Genomic DNA, 7,764 nt, shown 5'->3' on the forward strand with positions numbered 1-7,764 from the left:
AATTTTACTAGTAATATCTAGTAGTTTTTAAATAATATGGGTATGGGCCAAAGTCCATGTGGGTGCCAGCATGGAGGTAGCCCTCAGGGTTGCTACAGAGGAGCTGCAGCAGCTCTGGGTGCAGGAGGCTGTGGACTCCATGGTGAAGAGTCTGGATGAGAGAGCATTTGGAAGATGCACGGTCTCATGTTCTGGTGCAATGCCAGCTGTTGTGAGAACAGCCAGGGGTCCATGAAGCTGGTGCTCCAGTGCACTGAGTATGGCCATGAACCTCTGGCTTAAGCCCAGGCCCTGGTGACCAGTGTGTTGCAGAAGTCCTGGACTGCCCGGGCCAATGGACCATGCTTTACAGTGACAGAGTCAAAGATTCAATAGACACAGGAAGCAAAGAGTTTCAGGTGAAGCAGCAGCTGGAGAATTGTGTGACCAAGTGTGTGGATGACCACATACATGCACCTCAGCCCAACCATGACCAAGATGAAATAGAAAGTTGTTGGGAAATAGAAGTCTTTGCAACTGACCATCAGGGCTGATGGTAGGAATCTATTTAAAGAAAGAAATGGGAGTTTGGTCTTTTAAGTGAAATTTATGAAGACATTAGGATGGCAGCAAGTTTGAGGCATGTGTCACTTGCCTCTGAACACTTGATTCCTTTGTTTCAACCCTAGAAAGTGAAATGGAAAAACCCGGTGCTAAAACTTGGTTCAGAGAGAGTGCAGGAGAATTTTGGTAGCTTAAATTTCACATGCTTGTCCTGGCACTAGGGCTCTCTCCCTGGTACCAAGCCACAGCCCTTCAAGGTACCAGATTCTTCTCACAGGTACCAACAGGCTGGCAGATATCCCTAACCTGCCTGTGATCCGATGGGGTGTGAACAGAGGTGTTTGTTGTCAACCTCCTGTTTACCAGAAAGATCACTGAATCATTTTCCATAATCTGTAAAACTACATCCACACAAGCACTAATTTAGAAAGAAGAGAAAGGTCTCTGGCCATTGAGATTTGGATATGGATTTCTTGAAGGACGCATTATATCTCTTAGCTAGGAAACCCTGTGAAAATACAAGAGGCAACGTTACACTGGGTATGGGAAGCCAACCTTCCCTCTCACTGGCTGCCATGATGGGCCCTGAGGCTCCCCGCAGCAGAGCAATGGGATAGTCTTGCAGTCATACTCTCCCTTGAAGGGAAAGGGAGTTTAGGGTTGCCTGAGTGGCTGATTCAGTTGAGTATCTGCCTTTGCCTCAGGTCATGATCCTAGAGTCCTGGGATTGAGCCCTGCATTGGGCTCCCTGCTCAGCCGGCGAGTCTGCTTCTTCCTCTGCCCCTTCCCCTGCTCATTCTCTCTGCTCTCTCTCTCCCTCTCTCTCTTTCTCAAATTAATAAATAAAATCTAAAAAAAAAGAACATTTTATAATATTTAAAATATTGAGTTTACCAGGGAAATATTGTGATTCTGAGTATCCCTACATTTGTAAAATCTAAATGAAAGCAAAGTGGCAGATTTTTATATTTAAGAACAGAGAACTCTGAGTCATTCTTGGATATCATTCCCATACTCCTGTATTTATTATCTTCCTGGCCTTGATGGATCTCGTTTTTGTTTTTTTCTTATTTGTCAAGTAGAGACAGCAGCCCTTATTTCATTAGGAAGTCATAATATTTAAGTGCAGCATGTGAAAGCATCTAATATTCTAATATTGCACATGATATAGGGTGGAAGTAAACATTTCACAGCAAGAAATAGATTTTAAAAACTGAAAACGTAAGGACTGTTTTTGGAAAGAGTTGATATTGGAGAGAGATCAAGACTAAGAACCCAGGGAGCTGGCCTGTTGTCTTGGCTTTGCCTTTGACTTGCTCAGTTGGAATATAAAAATACCACATTGGGTCCGCCAATCTGCTCAAAGAGCCTCAGGCTCCCCATTGTTAAATGAAGCTCAAATTTGTGAATCGTTTACCTTCTATCGCTGCTTCCTTCCTACTACCTCCAGCGGAAAAAGCTACAAAGATTAAATGAGGCCATCTCAGTACATAAGGACATGCTCTGCTTTTACTTGCCTTACAAGGCATCCTGTTCCCTGCTGCAACCAGTGATTCCCAATCAAGCGTGTATGGGACACATCCTGTGAGGTAGTCCACACCACCTCGTGGGAGTCTCATATCAGCCCTTCATTCTCACTGTTTCTTTAGCTAGAATAACTTCCTATTGATGAGTTATTTTATTACTAGTAGGATTGACTTTCCTGAATTGTTTTCACTTGACTCTTTATGATAAAGGGAGGTGATAAACATCTGCCAGGACATCTCTTTCTAGAGAATTCTCCCTATTTTTGGAGATCTGGATTTCCCTCAATCAATGTCAATTATATTTGGCTTATGTCTAAGTGTTATGTCAATGCTCTTGTCAAGATAACTAGGAATTCCTTCAATTTAGACATAGTTTTCTACATTCAAATCTCAATGAAGCACATTTCTTTCTATTTATAGGATTAATTCAGAGAAGTAAGTGGATAGAATGTCATCAAGATAATTGGAAGAAATGTTTCTCAATCATTAATGTTTTGCTTCGTTTGCTTCTTTTAATGCATGTTATCACAGCACTGCATCACTGAAACAAATTATAAATTAAAATTCTTTGTATGTTGATAAAAACTTCATGTTTATATAGAATGACTATCACTTTCTTTAGGAAAATAGTGAACTGGACAAAGACACTCTAATCCTTATATGAATTATTATCATTATATAAAATATATCTATTATAAACAAAGTAGTTTTAAAGTTTTAATTATTATTTTTTCAGTTTTAATTATTTCTAAATACAGATTCTGAATAAGCTTGTTTAAATCTTAAAGGCAGTAATACAAAACAATTGATGCATATGTGTGTATGTGATCTTTTGTTGGAATCCTGCTTCAAAGTCAATCACAGCTGGAGCAGTCAAAGCTGAATAATTACTGAGTCCACGAGGCCACAGGCATTAAGTTGTCAGATTCTGGGATATTTTGGGGTAGCTTCAATTATATAATGAATAAAATTTGCATACTTTTCTGTAACTTGTTAATAAAATTACGAAGAAATTAGCCTCTGGTATTCTCATACATATGAAAGCAAATTCAGTGTTAATTTAAGCCAGAAGCTGCTTCCAAAATGCTTCATGGCCACACTACAAAACACTGTACCACTTTTCTTCATTCATTAAAAAAATACTAAGTATTCCGATGGATAAAAATAAATTAAATAATATTCATGTACTAAACATCTATACTGGACATTCCTGAAGGAGGCTTACTCATCTTTCATTTTTATTTTTGTCTCCCCCCATGACTATTTCATCCTCAACTTTACCTTTGCATATTGTCTTAATAAGTATATTATTAATTGATTTGAACATTGGTAGAACAACGGTTCAACTGTATAAATGATTGTTCTGTCAATTCTGATGGTTAGGTGTCCAGGATTTAACTGCTTTCATCACACAGGGCAGTGAGTCAGATTTCTTAGTTGCATACCACTTTGGCAATTGGATAGAAACTATGGGTTCTCTGTTGTGAATATATGTTCATTCCTTCTCTGAAAAAAAAAATAGCAGTGCACACACATAGCACCACATAAGCATATACATACACCCTCTGCATCAAGTGTTTTAGGATTTCCTGACCCTCAAAGATCCAAACATGGTCCCAAGTTTAACAACTGTTGATATAGGGAGATATTTGTGTTTTTATTTCTTTAACAGAAGACTGGACATCCAGCTTACTTAAAAGAAATGATGAACTGTTGTAAGTTGTGTGCTCCAGAAGTATCAGATGGAGGGTGGGTATGAATGTTTATTAGGTGCTTATTCCACAATGGGCATGGGAACAGCATCAAACACAAAAAGTTGAACTGTGATGGAAACTCAATCAAGCCATGGCCTACCAAGAAAGGATCTCTGGAGTGAGTATTGCCAGTTAGGGTTACTCTGAAACACCCCAAAATTGCTGACATTTTGTGCTTCTGTCTCTCAATCACCATATGCAAGTTGCCCTGAGAAGTGCATGATATCAAGTGAAGTGACTCTCTCCTGATGAGAATAATCCTGAGGAACTGACACCTACTTACTGTTTGTTTCTTACCCTCCTCACTCTTTGGGCCATTGAGAGCCACTTCTCTCTGTACATGTGAATGGCTGGCTGTCAATTACTCTGGAGGAACTCTCTTCCTGAGGGAAAATAGAAAAGTCCTAAAAAGTACTCCTGTGCCTCTGACAAGGGTTGTTCTCAGTGAGTTAGCCAACATTCTTCTTCCATCTTTTACTCTCTATCTTATCATTCTCACAGTCAATCAACACCTTTTCTGTTTATTTCTCTTTTTTTAAGCTTTTATTTATTTGAGAGAGAATGAGCCAGCAAGAGAGAGAGCATGAGCAGGGTGGGAGCGGCAGAGAGAGAAGCAGACTCCCCGCTGAGCAGGGAGCCCAACACAGGGTTCGATCCCAGGACCCTGGGATCCTGACCTGAGGTGAAGGCAGACATTTAACTGACTGAGCCACCAGGTCTCCCACCTTTTCACCCTGAGATAGCTAAAGCCATGTACACCATGTCTTTTCCAGTCTGGGGTGACTTACTGCACCTGTTCATTTATGGTCAAATTGGACATAGGGGTCCTAAGAGGCAGGTGAATCAGCTGAATCTCACATGTATTCCTGCTTGTCTTTATTATAAAATTTCAGCCCTGCCTCCTCTTGATTATTAGGATCAATAACCCTTGATAAGAAAAATACATCTTGGGATCCCTAGGTGGCGCAGTGGTTTAGTGCCTGCCTTTGGCCCAGGGCGCGATCCTGGAGACCAGGGATCAAATCCCACGTCAGGCTCCCGGTGCATGGAGCCTGCTTCTCCCTTTGCCTATGTCTCTGCCTCTCTCTCTCTCCCTGTGTGACTATCATAAATAAATAAAAATTTAAAAAAAGACAAATTCATCTTACTACTTTGATACAAAATGCCAAGGTAACAGCCACAGCTTGTAATTCAAGGTAATACCTATCAGAGCATTTAGAAAAATTCCCCTCCCATTAAGGACTAGAACTGGTGAAATTACAGAAATCAGGGTTGCAAGACAGGAAGCATAGTGTTCCCAAATGGCTCACTGAGAATTATGGAATATGGGGCATTACTTCTTAAACCTGCTAGTTCCTGGATCCATATATTCTCCCCTTGGGGAAACAATGACATATAAAGGGCTTTGATTTAATATATACATATATTATATGTATTTATATATAAATACTGTGCAGTGTCAACCCATCCTTATAAAGTGCTGCTTCTAAACTACTGGTTCAATTATGACTTTAATGGATTATTGCAATGTATCAGGTCAGCTGATTTGGGGAGATTCAAAGTGTGATATGGTGTGACCAATGGATCCTGGGATCACAGGCTCTCCCACATTATCTCCTTTGCTTCAAATGCCTACCTGGACTGAAGTAGTAGTATATGAGATCTCAGCTAGTGAACCAAATACTTGATAAACCTAAAATCCCATGAGCAATTGTATCTATTCCTGGGAGGAACAAAACAAAGCAATTCTGGATCTCTCATAACTGGTAGAGGACCTATGTAATCAACCTGTCACCGAGTGATGGGTTAGTCACATCAGAGAAAAGTTCCATATCAGAGGCTCAACATTGGCTTCTGTGGGCTAGCAAGTTAGACATTTGACAGCATCAGGAATGAAATTAGCTTTGGTAATAACACTCTATGCTGTTAGACCAATGTAGAGCCTCATTCTCTACCACTTTGTTCAAATGGTTCATCTTCCCATTGTGCTGTCACTGGTTTGGCCACTGATAGTGCAGTGGATGTCTCTCAACCAGACAGGTATGTCTACTGGGATACTTATTGCCTCTTGTGGCAGATTCTCTCTGATGGACATTAACATATGATACAAACATCTTATACTTTATGCTCAGGTCCATATACCTGTGTGCATGCCAATTTTTGACATTTTCTTGTCCATGACTTTCAAATCTTTTCTGCTTAGCCCCCTGACCAGCCAGGCAATATATCTGCCAATACTATGAGTGGGCATGTACTCTAACTCTGGCCAGTTCTTTTTCCAGCATGAGGTAGACAGATTCATTGCCTATTGGGATGATTTTTCTTTATCACTGTCTTTCAAGGCCACTGTAATCATGGATACATACTTTACAGCTTGCACCCATAGTTAAGACAGACTTGACTTGTCTGTAAAATAAGCTCAGGCTTTTTCCTCTCCAGGAAAATGCATACAATCCCACATAAATTATAAGCATAGGTTGATGAAATGTGTTGGTGAAAGATCAGTGGACCCCGTGGGGTCCTGGGCTACCTATCCTATAGTTTGCAGGGGCCCTCTGGTCTCATTCATGCATACTCACAGATGTATCATTTCTATGTTATAGTAGTCTGTTGCCCGGCTATAAAACCTTATGATTTGGTGGGTCTAAGATGAAGTAGTTTATGATGGATAGTTCTGGACACATGGGCAAGATCTGGAGTTATGTCCCTACAAGGTCTTTATAGCATGTCAGGAATGGTTTTTCACAAAGTGCATTATTCTTTGCACATTAACCTGCTGAATCCATATGACATTTGGTAGGGCTCCTTACACTGCATCCTGTACATACAACAAGTTATTTTTGTATTCTCTGCCACACTCAAAGCTGGTAACCTTTTATTGCATACAGCCTGTAGGCCAGAATAGTATCCCAGCGTGGGGAATATGTTGCCTACAGAACCTGAAAAAAAAATCACACAGATTGTGTTTTCTTCTTTGTGGTAGAAAGTGCAAAATGCAATAATACAAATAATACTTAAATGTCTCCTTTGTATGGGATATCCTGGCATGTCTCTGACCTTTGGGCTTCGAAAAGTCTCTTCTAGTAGGCTTTGTTTCCTATCTTCATGAGTACTTGAGTCTTAATAAGACTTTCAGCTCGGTAGCCATATTCTGCTTGCCTGTCCAGATTAACATAATATTGACAATGTAATGAATTAATGTAATGTGTTGCTGAATAGCCAAACTACCCTTACCTTCCAAAGTATTTTGTGAGAGAGGGTAAGAGAATCATTATAGCCAAGAGGAAAGGTAAACGCACGTGCCTTTCCATTTCATGAGAAAGCATTCTGTTTCTCATTATTGACTGGGGGAGAAAAAAATGAATTTTCCATAGTCCAGTGACTATATACCATATATTTGAACTCACATTAATCTGTCCTAACATAGATGTCATATCTTATAAGGATACTGTAATCAGGGCTACTATTTGGTTGAGCTTGAAATATTTTACATTTATCTTCCAGTATTACTCTGGTTTCTATAAAAGCCTGACTGGTGAATTAAGAGAAGATATGATGGAGCCACACCACACCTGAGTCTTTCAGATCCTTAACAGTCGTACAAGTTACTGTCATGCTCCCAAAGATACAATATTGCACCTCATTTCTTATCTTGGTTGTAGTGTGGGGTTGGAGGTGAGTCCATTTATGGCCTGACTCCCATGTCATCCCACTTTAAATGACAGGACATGATGACTCTTTGTTCTCTGAATTTCAAATGCATTTAGAACTTGTGTTCAACAGTACTAAAACTACCAGAGTATTTTCCTTTCCTCATGGTGCAATCAACTGAAAAATGACCTATATTCCTCTGGGGAAGCACTGGGAGAATGACTACATATACTTGCTGTGGTGCTGCAAATTCCTATTTCCTAGACAAACAGACATTTCTTCTATCATCC

This window comes from Vulpes vulpes, chromosome 11, assembly GCF_048418805.1.
Source record: "Vulpes vulpes isolate BD-2025 chromosome 11, VulVul3, whole genome shotgun sequence".
In the NCBI taxonomy this organism is placed as follows: domain Eukaryota; kingdom Metazoa; phylum Chordata; class Mammalia; order Carnivora; family Canidae; genus Vulpes; species Vulpes vulpes.